The sequence below is a fragment of the Schistocerca serialis genome, chromosome 2, assembly GCF_023864345.2.
Source record: "Schistocerca serialis cubense isolate TAMUIC-IGC-003099 chromosome 2, iqSchSeri2.2, whole genome shotgun sequence".
Classification (NCBI taxonomy): Eukaryota; Metazoa; Arthropoda; class Insecta; order Orthoptera; family Acrididae; genus Schistocerca; species Schistocerca serialis.
Genome location: NC_064639.1, coordinates 803,773,782 through 803,788,682, shown reverse-complemented (window position 1 = coordinate 803,788,682; position 14,901 = coordinate 803,773,782). Strand labels below are relative to the sequence as shown.

At 49.7% G+C, this 14,901-nt stretch overlaps 12 non-coding genes across 12 annotated transcripts; 5 read left to right on the top strand and 7 right to left on the bottom strand.

The window, feature by feature from the left end:
* The first annotated feature begins 1,151 nt into the window (after positions 1–1,151).
* On the top strand, positions 1,152–1,224 carry Trnav-aac (transfer RNA valine (anticodon AAC)). Its single transcript has one exon. It is a non-coding gene; the product is annotated as a tRNA-Val (tRNA).
* A 201-nt stretch (positions 1,225–1,425) lies between these two features.
* Trnap-cgg (transfer RNA proline (anticodon CGG)) lies at positions 1,426–1,497 on the bottom strand. Its single transcript has one exon. It is a non-coding gene; the product is annotated as a tRNA-Pro (tRNA).
* Positions 1,498–1,732: 235 nt separating this feature from the next.
* Trnav-uac (transfer RNA valine (anticodon UAC)) lies at positions 1,733–1,805 on the top strand. The gene has a single exon. It is a non-coding gene; the product is annotated as a tRNA-Val (tRNA).
* A 6,633-nt stretch (positions 1,806–8,438) lies between these two features.
* Positions 8,439–8,510, bottom strand: Trnap-cgg (transfer RNA proline (anticodon CGG)). Its single transcript has one exon. It is a non-coding gene; the product is annotated as a tRNA-Pro (tRNA).
* A 235-nt stretch (positions 8,511–8,745) lies between these two features.
* Positions 8,746–8,818, top strand: Trnav-uac (transfer RNA valine (anticodon UAC)). The gene has a single exon. It is a non-coding gene; the product is annotated as a tRNA-Val (tRNA).
* A 601-nt stretch (positions 8,819–9,419) lies between these two features.
* On the bottom strand, positions 9,420–9,491 carry Trnap-ugg (transfer RNA proline (anticodon UGG)). Its single transcript has one exon. It is a non-coding gene; the product is annotated as a tRNA-Pro (tRNA).
* Positions 9,492–11,137: 1,646 nt separating this feature from the next.
* On the bottom strand, positions 11,138–11,209 carry Trnap-cgg (transfer RNA proline (anticodon CGG)). Its single transcript has one exon. It is a non-coding gene; the product is annotated as a tRNA-Pro (tRNA).
* A 235-nt stretch (positions 11,210–11,444) lies between these two features.
* Positions 11,445–11,517, top strand: Trnav-uac (transfer RNA valine (anticodon UAC)). The gene has a single exon. It is a non-coding gene; the product is annotated as a tRNA-Val (tRNA).
* Positions 11,518–12,118: 601 nt separating this feature from the next.
* Positions 12,119–12,190, bottom strand: Trnap-ugg (transfer RNA proline (anticodon UGG)). Its single transcript has one exon. It is a non-coding gene; the product is annotated as a tRNA-Pro (tRNA).
* Positions 12,191–13,840: 1,650 nt separating this feature from the next.
* Positions 13,841–13,912, bottom strand: Trnap-cgg (transfer RNA proline (anticodon CGG)). Its single transcript has one exon. It is a non-coding gene; the product is annotated as a tRNA-Pro (tRNA).
* Positions 13,913–14,147: 235 nt separating this feature from the next.
* Positions 14,148–14,220, top strand: Trnav-uac (transfer RNA valine (anticodon UAC)). Its single transcript has one exon. It is a non-coding gene; the product is annotated as a tRNA-Val (tRNA).
* Positions 14,221–14,822: 602 nt separating this feature from the next.
* On the bottom strand, positions 14,823–14,894 carry Trnap-ugg (transfer RNA proline (anticodon UGG)). The gene has a single exon. It is a non-coding gene; the product is annotated as a tRNA-Pro (tRNA).
* Between the last annotated feature and the right edge of the window lie 7 nt (positions 14,895–14,901).

Below are 14,901 nucleotides of genomic sequence, written 5' to 3'. Positions count from 1 at the left end.
ATGTGCACGAGGTCGCGCATGTTCAGCTGGGAAGGAAACTTTAAGGGTTGCACGGCGGTAAGCGCTCGACATGTTGTTCACGGTGGACGGACGCAAGCCTGAAAGCTACGACGCGGATGTAAACAACGCCTGCAGCGGAGCACTGACGGCGCGCGGGGCCGTCCGCACGCTGCCACGGCTGAGAGCCGACTGACAGAATCAATAAAAGTAGGTCAGACACAGAAATCGGAGTTACGTGTAGCTCATGTTATTCTGCTTTCAAATGCAGTTCTCCGGCTGGGAGTAGTGGCGTACTCCTGTAATCCAAGTGTCCGGGCGGCAGTTGTTGTGGGAGAGATCTGGGAACAACTACAGATTCGGCCGTTTCATCAGCTCAGGAACGACCGCGATGCCCTCGTCGAGCTCTGCAGATTGACCAGATAGCAGTGCGGAATTTTCGGCTAGTGGCGGCTCGGGGTTAAGAGAAGTCGAGAGCAGTGAGCAACACTAGATCGGGAAAGCGAAACAGACGACCCAGAACGAAGAGATTACGGAATGTACTGCAAAAGCAAAACTTCGAGAGACGAACTCTGAAGCCGTCGGTGCCTTAACAATCATTCCGTGCAGCAACGATAATCTGGGAAGAGCGATGCGTGGGTGCCGCTCGACCACACAGCAGATTTTATATATTGTTCTACTTATTCTAAATTTGCGTTTCCAGATCATCAGTAAAATACTGTGTGATTTACACCTGGTTTCCTTCTATCAAAGGCGATATTAGGAAGTACATCGACTGCAGCGTCATTAAGGGTCGTGGGTCCGGGCGCCGGCGCGCCGGCGGTGGCCTCTCGGGGCTGCTGGTGCCTCCATGTAGAGCTGCCGCTGAGCCCAGGTTCCTCGCCGCTAACGAAGTGATTGCTTTTGGTGACATCAATTGGAATAGCGACTGCGCGAATTGACGGTACCTCGTCCGGAAAGAAACAGTAGCTGATGCTACTGAGCACTCGGCCGCGAGCATTTCCGACGACTTCTTGGGCTCTTATTCGCGATGGCATTCAGACAGGCGAGGGTGCTGTCGATTGTTACATACGAATGCGAAATACCTGCATTGTGCGTTTCCGCAAAGTGATCGTCCTACAAGTTGTGTCGGATGTGGAGCACAGAGCGTAGCAGTTTCCGTGGTGTAGCGGTTATCACGTCTGCCTAACACGCAGATGGTCCCCGGCTCGATTCCGGGCGGAAACACTTGTTCGTCGCACTACAATCTCTACTGTTACCATTTAAATCAATTTCAAACGTCCCACCACCAGGGTGCAGACGGCTCAAATGATACATGAAACTCTTCCAGAACCGGCTACTTGGTTTTTGTGTTTACCTGGAGGGCTGGAAATGCGCGGAACAGCCGCCGGCATGACGGTAGTTGCCACACGTTTGCACAAAACGCAAGGGCTCGTCCGGGATTTGAACCCGGGACCTCCTGCACCCGAAGCAGGAATCATACCCCTAGACCAACGAGCCTGCTCGTAGCGGCTAAGCGCTGCCCATGACTGACGCCTCCGTTCTTGGTATCACCATTCAGAGCAGCTGCTCACCCAGTGTTCTCCCTGGCTGTTGCGGTTTGATTGTTTTCATCGATGTCTTTTACTATAGCAACTTCTAGAATCGGTGGGAGCTCGTAGCCGATGCCCTTGCTTACGCAGGGTAAAATCTGTTGCCACTACGGGTTTCCAGGTTGTACAGCAGCTGAGCCGTCGTTTCCGTGGTGTAGCGGTTATCACGTCTGCTTTACACGCAGAAGGTCCCCGGTTCGATCCCGGGCGGAAACACGATTTTTTTAAACCCCATTTCGGGTTCCATTTCCGAGATAACGTCACGTCTGCTTATGCAGGGATAATAAATGTCGTGTGCTACACGGATATCGCGTCATTTTACTGTCAAATGCTCTTGCTCCCATATTGCACCGGTATTCAGTAACACTGAACGCTCGTAGCTCCATTCTGGCCGGCAAAATTTATAATCCATTTCTTCAGGACTACTTCAAGTGCGCTTCATACTGGCTTTCCTGAGCTCGCTGCACTCGCCTTGTCACAGCTCTGCTGAAGTGTGAACGGCACTAATAGTGAGAAACTCTTAACTACGCTCAGTCTTGTATCCCATCCTTTAGTTGTCGTCGTCGCTAATCAGATGAGGTTCGTCTCCACTCACGGTGCACATGTTCTGCAAAGACAACCTTTGTTTTCCGTTGCATGCAAGATTACTGTCGGCTCTTCTACAGCAATCGACCAATGTAATTTACTGGTGTCAGATTCTTGCCATACCAAACGGTCCCTTCATCACCGTAGAGCTGCACAAGGCGTGCTGCGGCAGGCATCTATTCTTCATTGCAGAGCTGCAAACGTGGGTGAGCTCCACCTACTCTTCAGCACGGTCAAAACAGTAGGGCTCGTCCGGGATTTGAACCCGGGACCTCCTGCACCCAAAGCAGGAATCATACCCCTTTTTTTTTAATTTTTTTTTTTTTTTTTTTTTTTTTCAGGTTCCACCGAGACTCGAACTCGGATCGCTGGATTCAAAGTCCAGAGTGCTAACCATTACACCATTTTTTTTTTTTAGACACACACACACACACACTTAAATAAAAAGAAGATATAATTGGTTTCTAATGCAAACAGCAAAGGGTGGATTTGTACCTCAATTTTGATATACTGGGAGTGCATAATAAATTCATATTTTTTTTCATTGTGTAAAGTTAGAGGTGACAGTGAGATTCAGGCCTGCGGAAGCAAAGTGGGCAGGGGTCGAAGCCCGAGGCCTGGCCACGATGACTCCACCGTCCTGTTTCCGAAAGGCACCTGTACAAGGGCGTAGTATTATCCCCTACTGTCTCGGTTCGTGGTCTCTCGTTTGTTTTTCTTGAGCGCCCTAAAGGTCCACGAAAACTTCAGTCCTGGATGTAGAGAAGAAACATACACAAAGGCGGTAAATCCCGAAACAGTATAAAAGAAAATGGCTCACACAGGTGTCCTTAGCCAACACCCTCTCTTTCAAATGTCAGGCTAAGCATATTTGCAAAATCATCACGGAGGCCTCACAATCGCAAGCGCTGCCAGTAAGCAGTAAGCATGTACTGCCGAAACGCTAGGTGTCCATCGTCTTCATGACAACTGATGACAAAATGTACGAAATGTCCAATCAACCACATGACTGTATGGAGCTTCGTTTGCGGAAAAAAGAAGGAATCGGGCCGGACGATGATGTCAATAGTATAAGCGGCTTCAGCAGACCTAGTGACAAAAGCAAGTTGTTTCCTGAGCCAACGCCAATTGGCAAGGTGCCCACAGCAGGTGAATCGATGTTCAAGGGTATCCAGGAGACCACACCGAGTACAGGTGTCCGTGTCAGAAAGACCAATACGGTGCAGTCGTACATTGGTGGGAACCAAATTATTTATTACCCTATACCACGTGGACGCCACGGCCATAGAGTGTATCGGCAGACTAACATTCTTCCAGACGTTCCTCCAGGACACGGATGGAGACGCCAGTTCTATTGGATTGGGACCGGCCAGCCCCTCCCAGCGGGCAATCAAGCCCTTGGTCGTTGGCACCGGTCGCCGCAAGAAGACGTCACCGAGGTAACTCACCGCAATGTAAAACTCCCGAATGTGTTTCAGCTTAAAATTTAGGCGTCCGACATCGACAGGTGGAGCAAGGCTCGCCGGACGCACAACAGTAAAAAGCCTGGATGTAATTGAAGTCACTTCTTGCGTAACAATTAGAGTCGTTCGGCGGACGTACAAAGCAGACGCCTTGCGAGTAATGTCAGAGAGGCCCAAGCCTCCGGAGATACGCGGTTTCGTCATTACCTCGTAACGTAACTTGAATAGATGGCCCTTCCATATAAACCTGCTAGACAATTGGCGCAACCTTTTCGCCACCATCATGAGAAGTGGGAACAGCTGAGCAACATAATAAGCTTTACATAGAACGTAGGTGTCTAAAATTCTGACTTTTTGCAAAATGGTAGCAGAGCGCTGCTCATGGACCATCAGAGCCCCCTGTATCTTCTCGGTGACCGATTTCCAATTGAGAGCCGCCATTTTTAGAGGACACCGATCAATGATAATCCCCAAGGACGTATGGCGATCGACAACAGTGGCCCAAGGGACGTCAGCATCGCGAAATCCTCGAATATCAAGGAACTTACATTTACCCTGATTGAGACGCGCTCCAGAGACACGACAGTATGCATCAACTGCCCCTTTCAACAACGGGATATCATCACGTTGACGGAGGAGAACAACGACATCATCCGCATATGCCTTAACAGAGAGCTTCCCACCAGAGAGGGACATACCCTGAAGCTTGAGAGCAATAGTCCGAAGCAGCGGTTCCAGGGACAATACGAATAAAGACATAGAGAGCGGACTACCCTGAGGCACCCCGCGGCGGATAGCAATGGGCGGCGTCAGCTGCCCATTGACTGACACCCGAGCTGTTATTCCCCTATACAAATTGCCAAGAACACCACGTGATGAAGCGTTAAAACCTATTGTACCTAAAACACGATCTAAAAACACATGACTGACGTGATCAAAAGCCTTATAAAAATCAAGGAAAGCAAAGGCACAATGTACGTTTGTAACCGCCGCAACCGAGACAACATCCCGATATTCGGCTACTGGTGTCAGAATAGATCTATCATGAAAACAACATTGATGTGCACCAATCACACCCCGAAGCAGAGAAGTCAACCGGCTATTGAGCGCTCTAGCAGCTGTCTTGTAGTCAAAATTCAGCAATGTGAGCGGACGAAGATTGGCAGCAGATAAACGACCAGAGGACTTTGGAATTAAAATTATTTTCCCTACTTTAAAATCGGCAGGCACATCCATCCCCCTGACAATCTCATTTTAAATCTGCGTAAAAATGCCACCCAAAAGAGGCCAAAAACGGAGATAAAATTCTTTAGGCAGGCCGTCTGGACCCGGCGATTTACTGGACGGAGAGCGAGCAATAAAATCGAAAACATCATCTACCTGGAATTCCCGGAGAAATTCGCCGTTCGCGTCAGGCGCGATCGTCGCAGTTAGATCCCCAAAGACATCTTCCGAAAGAGACTCACCAGAATCATCGGCAGAATAGAGACTAGTGTAATACTGGTGAAGAGCACGAACCATTTCCTCCTGTGCAATAAGCTGTCGCCCAACATCCACCGTAAGAGAAGAGATGAAGGAGCGACGACGACGAGTGTGATGCCGTAGCAGGTGGTACAAGGATGTCAGCTCACCTTCAACAAGAGAGTGAGGTTTCGACTTAACTCGCAGACCATCCATCTGTCGTCGTTTAAGGCTCATGAGCTTCGCTTTAATACGACGAACATCATGGATCCGCAGAGGAGAGGTACCCGCCGCGTCATATAGTTCACGCAGGACAGAGTAGTAATATTCGTACGTGTTCTTAAAATCACGCGCCCTTGCAGCACAGTAAAAAATCAAAGTCTGACGAATCTTGGGCTTGACAAACGCAGTCCACCAAACCAGCAAGGAGGGGTATCGCGGGACAGAGCGAAGACATCGCTCCCACACGCCACTTATAACATCATCCATAGCACTGTCGGCAAGGTGGGAAACATTTAACATCCACTGGGAACGATAAAGTTTTGCAGGTTGGTGACTAAGATTTACAGTTGCAGTAAAAGCACAATGGTCAGAAAAACTAGTAGGAATAACATCGACAGAAAGAATTTTATCACATAAAAAATCAGATAAATAGAATCTGTCGAGTCTACTGCATGAGGACGCGGTAAAAAACGTATATTTCACCAGGGTTGGACATTTGTGTTCCCAAACATCACGCAAATGCATCGTACGAACTAAGTCATGTAAATCACGGCAATAATTAAAATTGGGGGACTGGTCTTCAGGGCGTAAAACACAATTAAAATCGCCTCCGAGCAGGAGACTCCGAGGACTCTGGCGCAAAAGATAAATAAGCTCTTCTTTATAAAAGCGCGATCGAGCCACAGTGTGACCCGAACCAGAGGGGGCATACAAAACAACGAGGCGGAGATCAAAAAGACGACAACCAATCCCACGGCCAGAGTCAAGGAATTCAATGTCAGTAATAGGAATGCCCTCTCGAAAGAAAAGAGCAGTTCCTGTTGAATATTCCGGCGCGACATTAAAAACAGTTTGAAATCCAGGTAGAGAGAGATCAGAAAACAACACTTCCTGCAAAAACACTACGTCCGCACAGGCGTCGTAAATAAACTGCCGCAAAGAGGCAATGCGAACGTCGGACTCAATACGGTTAACATTTAAGGTAAGAAAGGTGTATGCTTGAACCATAGAGAGAAAAGCGAGAAAACAAATCACCTACACCGACGCACCAGCGTCACAGTCCATAGCAGGGGAGACGGAGGCATCCGAGGGAGGGGGACTGCTACCCCGTTCCGCGGATCCCTTACGTTTCGGTTTTTTACGAACAGCATTAACGTTCGGCTGAACGCGTAACTTGCGTCAGCTGACGGGCAAGGAAGCTTCAGCCGCCGGTGACGTAGGAGGGTCAAGTTCTGTATCCGACACCACCCGCGCCGGTCCACATGCGGGATCCGGGGTCGCGGGGGAAACATCCGACAAAACGGAATGGTCAACACCTGCACTAGCTTCCGGCATACATGGACTGCACGGAGGCGAAACGTGAGCAGGAAGGTCCGAGGCCGCAGAGTTGGAAGGAAGCGGAGCAGCTCCGCTGGCAGAGGTATGGGGCAGCGAAGCAGGAAGTTGTCGCGGCTCCACTTGTTGTGACATCGAAGTCGGTTCGGAAGACGGCGCCAACAGGCCCGACCGACGATCCGACTCGAGAGAAGCTGCGTCGGAGGCCGGAGGGGCGCCAGCAGCCGCCACCGGAACCGCTACCTCAGGAGGGCAGGGAGCAGCTACAGTACACAGTGGCTCGGAGGAGCACTGCTTATGAACAGCCGGCAGTGCCTCAGTTTCGGTATGTGGTTTCTCAGGGTTAAGAGAAGGCGAATGCACTAAACAAAAGAACATCGGGAAACCAAGCACCAACTCATAACGAAAAGATTGCACAATATACTGCAAGCAAAATTTCCAGAAGACGGATACTGAAGACGCCGCAGACAAAAGAATTATTCTATGCAGTAACGAGTATCTAGGAAGCGTGAATTGCATGTGCTGCTCCACCACACAACTTCTTTTGATACTGTTTTACTTATTCTAAATTTTCATTACCTGATCGTCTCTAAAATACTGTGCGGTTATCACCTGGTTTCCAACAGCGATAGTAGTAAGTAAATCGACTACAAAGTCTTTCAAAGTAGGTCAGACACAAAAAAAAAAAAAAAAAAAAAAAAATCGGAGCTGCGTGTAGCTCATGTCATTCTGCTTTCAATCGTGAATCTCCGGCTGGGAGTAGTGGCGTACTTCTGTAATCCAAGCTTCTGGGAGGCCGTTGTGTGGGAGAGATCTGGAAACAACTACAGATTCGACCGTTCCACGAGCTCAGGAACGGCCGCGAGGCCGTCATCGAGCTCTGCAGATCGACAGATGATAGTGTGGAAATTTCGGCAAGCGGTGGCTAAGGGTTAAGAGAAGCCAAACGCACTAAACACAAGAGAGTCGGGAAACCGAAGCACACAACTCATAACGAAAAGATTGCGGAATGCAGTGCGAAAGCAAAACTTCGAGAAGACCAACTCTGAAGCCATCGGCGAGCTAGGAATTATTCCGCACAAGAAGCGATCATGTAGGAAGAGCGAGCCGAGGCTGTCGCTCGACCACACAATAAATTTTTGCTTAATCCCAATTTGCAGTACCGGTTCGACACTAGAATACTGCGCCTTGGTTCTTCCAAAAGCGATAGTAATAAGCACGTCGACTGCAGTGTCATTTGGGGTAGTGAGTCAGACATGGAGAGGATATGGGGCGGGTGGAATATGCAACGACAGGGGCATTGCAGGGCGGCCGCCGGCTCCTTGCGCTGTGGCGCACCGGTGGCGGCGGCGGCCTGGCTGGGCTGCTGGTGCCTCCATGTAGAGCTGCCGCCGAGCCCAGGCAAAGTGCCGCTAACGAAGCGATTGCCTTTGGTGACATCTTTTGCAATAACGACTGCGCGAATCGACGGTATCTCGTAAGGAAGGAAAGAGCAGCAGCTGCCGCCGAGCCCAGGCGCCGTGCCGAACACGCAGAAGGTCCCCGGCTCGATTGCGGGCGGAAACCCGTTTTCGTCGCACTCAGCAAGACACTTGCTACGATCTCTACTGTGACCATTTAAATCAACTTCAAACGTTCCATCAGCAGGGTGCACATGGCTCAAATGAAACATGAAACGGTTTCAGAACTGGTTGTCGGATTTTAGCGCTGACTTGGAGGCCTGGAAATGCGCGAAACAGCCGCCGCCATGCGATTTGTTACCACACCGTTGTACAAAACGCAAATGCTCGTCCGGGATTTGAACCCGGGACCTCCTGCACCCGAAGCAGGAATCATACCCCTAGACCAACGAGCCTATTCGTTCCGAAAACGCACTGCATGTGAATGACGCCACCTTTGATGGTCTCACCATGTAGGGCTGCAGCTCAGCCAGCGTTCTCCTTGTCTGTCGCGGTTGGATTGTTTCCATCGACGTCTTTCACTACAGGAACTTCACGAATCGGAGGGAGCTCGTAGCCGATGCCCTTGCTAACACAGAAGAGAAACTGTTGCTATTACGAGTCTCCGGGTGGTACATGAAAAGAACCGTCGTTTCCGTGGTGTAGCGGTTATCACGTCTGCTTTACACGCAGAAGGTCCCCAGTTCGATCCCGGGCGGGAACACAACAATTTTAATCTATATTTCGGATTTCATTTCCGAGATGACCTCACGTCCGCGTATGCAGAGACAAGCAATGTTGTATGCTAGACGGATAGGGCGTCATTTTACTGTCAAATACTGTTGCTCTCTTATTGCACCGGTATTTGGTAACTGAGAACGCCCCTAGCTTCATTATGGCTGGCAAAATTTATAATCCGGTTCTTCAGGGCTACTTCAAGTGCGCTTGCTACTGGCTTTCCTGAGCTCACCCTACTCGCCTTGTCACAGCTCTGTCAAAGTGTGATGCTAACTAATAATGAGAAACTCTTAGCCACGCTCAATCTTACATGCCACCCCTTGGTTGTTGCCGTCGCTAGTAAGATGAGGGTAGACTGTCGCACAATTAAGCTGAATCTCCACTCACGGTGCACATATCCCGCAAAGACAACCTTGTTTTCCGTTGCATGCAAAATTACCGTCTGCCTTTCTACCGAATTACACCTACGTACTTTACTGGTGCTGCATTCTTGTTATATCCACGTGCTATAACGGGCGTCAACTCTTCATTGAGGAGCTGCAACCGGGGCTGAGTTCCACCTACTCTTCAGCACGGTCAAAATGGCAGGGCTCGTCCGGGATTTGAACCCGGGACCTCCTGCACCCAAAGCAGGAATCATACCCCTAGACCAACGAGCCACCTGGCTGGAGCAGTCAAGTTAATCCCAAGTAGTGGGCCTCACAGGGAACACAAACTTTCACGCGAATTCGCAAGATAAACGCTTTCTGCAGGCAGCACTCACCACTGATGAGAAGAATATTAAAGGCAACGAATAAAAAGCGAAATAACTTCATCGAGCACTGCTTATGAACAGCCGGCAGTGCCTCAGTTTCGGTATGTGGTTTCTCAGGGTTAAGAGAAGGCGAATGCACTAAACAAAAGAACATCGGGAAACCAAGCACCAACTCATAACGAAAAGATTGCACAATATACTGCAAGCAAAATTTCCAGAAGACGGATACTGAAGACGCCGCAGACAAAAGAATTATTCTATGCAGTAACGAGTATCTAGGAAGCGTGAATTGCATGTGCTGCTCCACCACACAACTTCTTTTGATACTGTTTTACTTATTCTAAATTTTCATTACCTGATCGTCTCTAAAATACTGTGCGGTTATCACCTGGTTTCCAACAGCGACAGTAGTAAGTAAATCGACTACAAAGTCTTTCAAAGTAGGTCAGACACAAAAAAAAAAAAAAACATCGGAGCTGCGTGTAGCTCATGTCATTCTGCTTTCAATCGTGAATCTCCGGCTGGGAGTAGTGGCGTACTTCTGTAATCCAAGCTTCTGGGAGGCCGTTGTGTGGGAGAGATCTGAAAACAACTGCAGATTCGACCGTTCCACGAGCTCAGGAACGGCCGCGAGGCCGTCATCGAGCTCTGCAGATCGACAGATGATAGTGTGGAAATTTCGGCAAGCGGTGGCTAAGGGTTAAGAGAAGCCAAACGCACTAAACACAAGAGAGTCGGGAAACCGAAGCACACAACTCATAACGAAAAGATTGCGGAATGCAGTGCGAAAGCAAAACTTCGAGAAGACCAACTCTGAAGCCATCGGCGAGCTAGGAATTATTCCGCACAAGAAGCGATCATGTAGGAAGAGCGAGCCGAGGCTGTCGCTCGACCACACAATAAAATTTTGCTTAATCCCAATTTGCAGTACCGGTTCGACACTAGAATACAGCGCCTTGGTTCTTCCAAAAGCGATAGTAATAAGCACGTCGACTGCAGTGTCATTTGGGGTAGTGAGTCAGACATGGAGAGGATATGGGGCGGGTGGAATATGCAACGACAGGGGCATTGCAGGGCGGCCGCCGGCTCCTTGCGCTGTGGCGCACCGGTGCCGGCGGCGGCCTGGCTGGGCTGCTGGTGCCTCCATGTAGAGCTGCCGCCGAGCCCAGGCAAAGTGCCGCTAACGAAGCGATTGCCTTTGGTGACATCTTTTGCAATAACGACTGCGCGAATCGACGGTATCTCGTAAGGAAGGAAAGAGCAGCAGCTGCCGCCGAGCCCAGGCGCCGTGCCGAACACGCAGAAGGTCCCCGGCTCGATTGCGGGCGGAAACCCGTTTTCGTCGCACTCAGCAAGACACTTGCTACGATCTCTACTGTGACCATTTAAATCAACTTCAAACGTTCCATCAGCAGGGTGCACATGGCTCAAATGAAACATGAAACGGTTTCAGAACTGGTTGTCGGATTTTAGCGCTGACTTGGAGGCCTGGAAATGCGCGAAACAGCCGCCGCCATGCGATTTGTTACCACACCGTTGTACAAAACGCAAGGGCTCGTCCGGGATTTGAACCCGGGGCCTCCTGCACCCGAAGCAGGAATCATACCCCTAGACCAACGAGCCTATTCGTTCCGAAAACGCACTGCATGTGAATGACGCCACCTTTGATGGTCTCACCATGTAGGGCTGCAGCACAGCCAGCGTTCTCCCTGTCTGTCGCGGTTGGATTGTTTTCATCGACGTCTTTTACTGCAGAAACTTCACGAATCGCAGGGAGCTCGTAGCCGATGCCCTTGCTAACACAGAAGAAAAACTGTTGCTATTACGAGTCTCCGGGTGGTACATGAAAAGAACCGTCGTTTCCGTGGTGTAGCGGTTATCGCGTCTGCTTTACACGCAGAAGGTCCCCGGTTCGATCCCGGGCGGGAACACAACAATTTTAATCTATATTTCGGATTTCATTTCCGAGATGACCTCACGTCCGCGTATGCAGAGACAAGCAATGTTGTATGCTAGACGGATAGGGCGTCATTTTACTGTCAAATACTGTTGCTCTCTTATTGCACCGGTATTTGGTAACTGAGAACGCCCCTAGCTCCATTATGGCTGGCAAAATTTATAATCCGGTTCTTCAGGGCTACTTCAAGTGCGCTTGCTACTGGCTTTCCTGAGCTCACCCTACTCGCCTTGTCACAGCTCTGTCAAAGTGTGATGCTAACTAATAATGAGAAACTCTTAGCCACGCTCAATCTTACATGCCACCACTTGGTTGTTGCCGTCGCTAGTAAGATGAGGGTAGACTGTCGCACAATTAAGCTGAATCTCCACTCACGGTGCACATATCCCGCAAAGACAACCTTGTTTTCCGTTGCATGCAAAGTTACCATCTGCCTTTCTACCGAATTCCACCTACGTACTTTACTGGTGCCGCATTCTTGTTGTATCCACGTGATATAACAGGCATCTACTCTTCATTGAGGAGCTGCAACCGGGGCTGAGTTCCACCTACGCTTCAGCACGGTCAAAATGGCAGGGCTCGTCCGGGATTTGAACCCGGGACCTCCTGCACCCAAAGCAGGAATCATACCCCTAGACCAACGAGCCACCTGGCTGGAGCAGTCAAGTTAATCCCAAGTAGTGGGCCTCACAGGGAACACAAACTTTCACGCGAATTCGCAAGATAAACGCTTTCTGCAGGCAGCACTCACCACTGTTGAGAAGAATATTAAAGGCAACGAATAAAAAGCGAAATAACTTCATCGAGCACTGCTTATGAACAGCCGGCAGTGCCTCAGTTTCGGTATGTGGTTTCTCAGGGTTAAGAGGAGGCGAATGCACTAAACAAAAGAACATCGGGAAACCAAGCACCAACTCATAACGAAAAGATTGCAAAATATACTGCAAGCAAAATTTCCAGAAGACGGATACTGAAGACGCCGCAGACAAAAGAATTATTCTATGCAGTAACGATTATCTAGGAAGCGTGAATTGCATGTGCTGCTCCACCACACAACTTCTTTTGATACTGTTTTACTTATTCTAAATTTTCATTACCTGATCGTCTCTAAAATACTGTGCGGTTATCACCTGGTTTCCAACAGCGATAGTAGTAAGTAAATCGACTACAAAGTCTTTCAAAGTAGGTCAGACACAAAAAAAAAAAAAAAAAAAAATCGGAGCTGCGTGTAGCTCATGTCATTCTGCTTTCAATCGTGAATCTCCGGCTGGGAGTAGTGGCGTACTTCTGTAATCCAAGCTTCTGGGAGGCCGTTGTGTGGGAGAGATCTGGAAACAACTACAGATTCGACCGTTCCACGAGCTCAGGAACGGCCGCGATGCCTCCATCGAGCTCTGCAGATCGACAGATGATAGTGTGGAAATTTCGGCAAGCGGTGGCTAAGGTTTAACCGAAGCCAAACGCACTAAACACAAGAAAGTCGGGGAAACCGAAGCACACAACTCATAACGAAAAGATTGCGGAATGCAGTGCGAAAGCAGAACTTCGAGAAGACCAACTCTGAAGCCATCGGCGAGCTAGGAATTATTCCGCACAAAAAGCGATCATGTAGGAAGAGCGAGCCGAGGCTGTCGCTCGACCACACAATAAATTTTTGCTTAATCCCAATTTGCAGTACCGGTTCGACACTAGAATACAGCGCCTTGGTTCTTCCAAAAGCGATAGTAATAAGCACGTCGACTGCAGTGTCATTTGGGGTAGTGAGTCAGACATGGAGAGGATATGGGGCGGGTGGAATATGCAACGACAGGGGCATTGCAGGGCGGCTGCCGGCTCCTTGCGCTGTGGCGCACCGGTGGCGGCGGCGGCCTGGCTGGGCTGCTGGTGCCTCCATGTAGAGCTGCCGCCGAGCCCAGGCAAAGTGCCGCTAACGAAGCGATTGCCTTTGGTGACATCTTTTGCAATAACGACTGCGCGAATCGACGGTATCTCGTAAGGAAGGAAAGAGCAGCAGCTGCCGCCGAGCCCAGGCGCCGTGCCGAACACGCAGAAGGTCCCCGGCTCGATTGCGGGCGGAAACCCGTTTTCGTCGCACTCAGCAAGACACTTGCTACGATCTCTACTGTGACCATTTAAATCAACTTCAAACGTTCCATCAGCAGGGTGCACATGGCTCAAATGAAACATGAAACGGTTTCAGAACTGGTTGTGGATTTTAGCGCTGACTTGGAGGCCTGGAAATGCGCGAAACAGCCGCTGCCATGCGATTTGTTACCACACCGTTGTACAAAACGCAAGGGCTCGTCCGGGATTTGAACCCGGGACCTCCTGCACCCGAAGCAGGAATCATACCCCTAGACCAACGAGCCTATTCGTTCCGAAAACGCACTGCATGTGAATGACGCCACCTTTGATGGTCTCACCATGTAGGGCTGCAGCTCAGCCAGCGTTCTCCCTGTCTGTCGCGGTTGGATTGTTTCCATCGACGTCTTTTACTACAGGAACTTCACGAATCGGAGGGAGCTCGTAGCCGATGCCCTTGCTAACACAGAAGAGAAACTGTTGCTATTACGAGTCTCCGGGTGGTACATGAAAAGAACCGTCGTTTCCGTGGTGTAGCGGTTATCACGTCTGCTTTACACGCAGAAGGTCCCCGGTTCGATCCCGGGCGGGAACACAACAATTTTAATCTATATTTCGGATTTCATTTCCGAGATGACCTCACGTCCGCGTATGCAGAGACAAGCAATGTTGTATGCTAGACGGATAGGGCGTCATTTTACTGTCAAATACTGTTGCTCTCTTATTGCACCGGTATTTGGTAACTGAGAACGCCCCTAGCTTCATTATGGCTGGCAAAATTTATAATCCGGTTCTTCAGGGCTACTTCAAGTGCGCTTGCTACTGGCTTTCCTGAGCTCACCCTACTCGCCTTGTCACAGCTCTGTCAAAGTGTGATGCTAACTAATAATGAGAAACTCTTAGCCACGCTCAATCTTACATGCCACCCCTTGGTTGTTGCCGTCGCTAGTAAGATGAGGGTAGACTGTCGCACAATTAAGCTGAATCTCCACTCACGGTGCACATATCCCGCAAAGACAACCTTGTTTTTGCGTTGCATGCAAAATTACCGTCTGCCTTTCTACCGAATTACACCTACGTACTTTACTGGTGCCGCATTCTTGTTATATCCACGTGCTATAACGGGCGTCAACTCTTCATTGAGGAGCTGCAACCGGGGCTGAGTTCCACCCACTCTTCAGCACGGTCAAAATGGCAGGGCTCGTCCGGGATTTGAACCCGGGACCTCCTGCACCCAAAGCAGGAATCATACCCCTAGACCAACGAGCCACCTGGC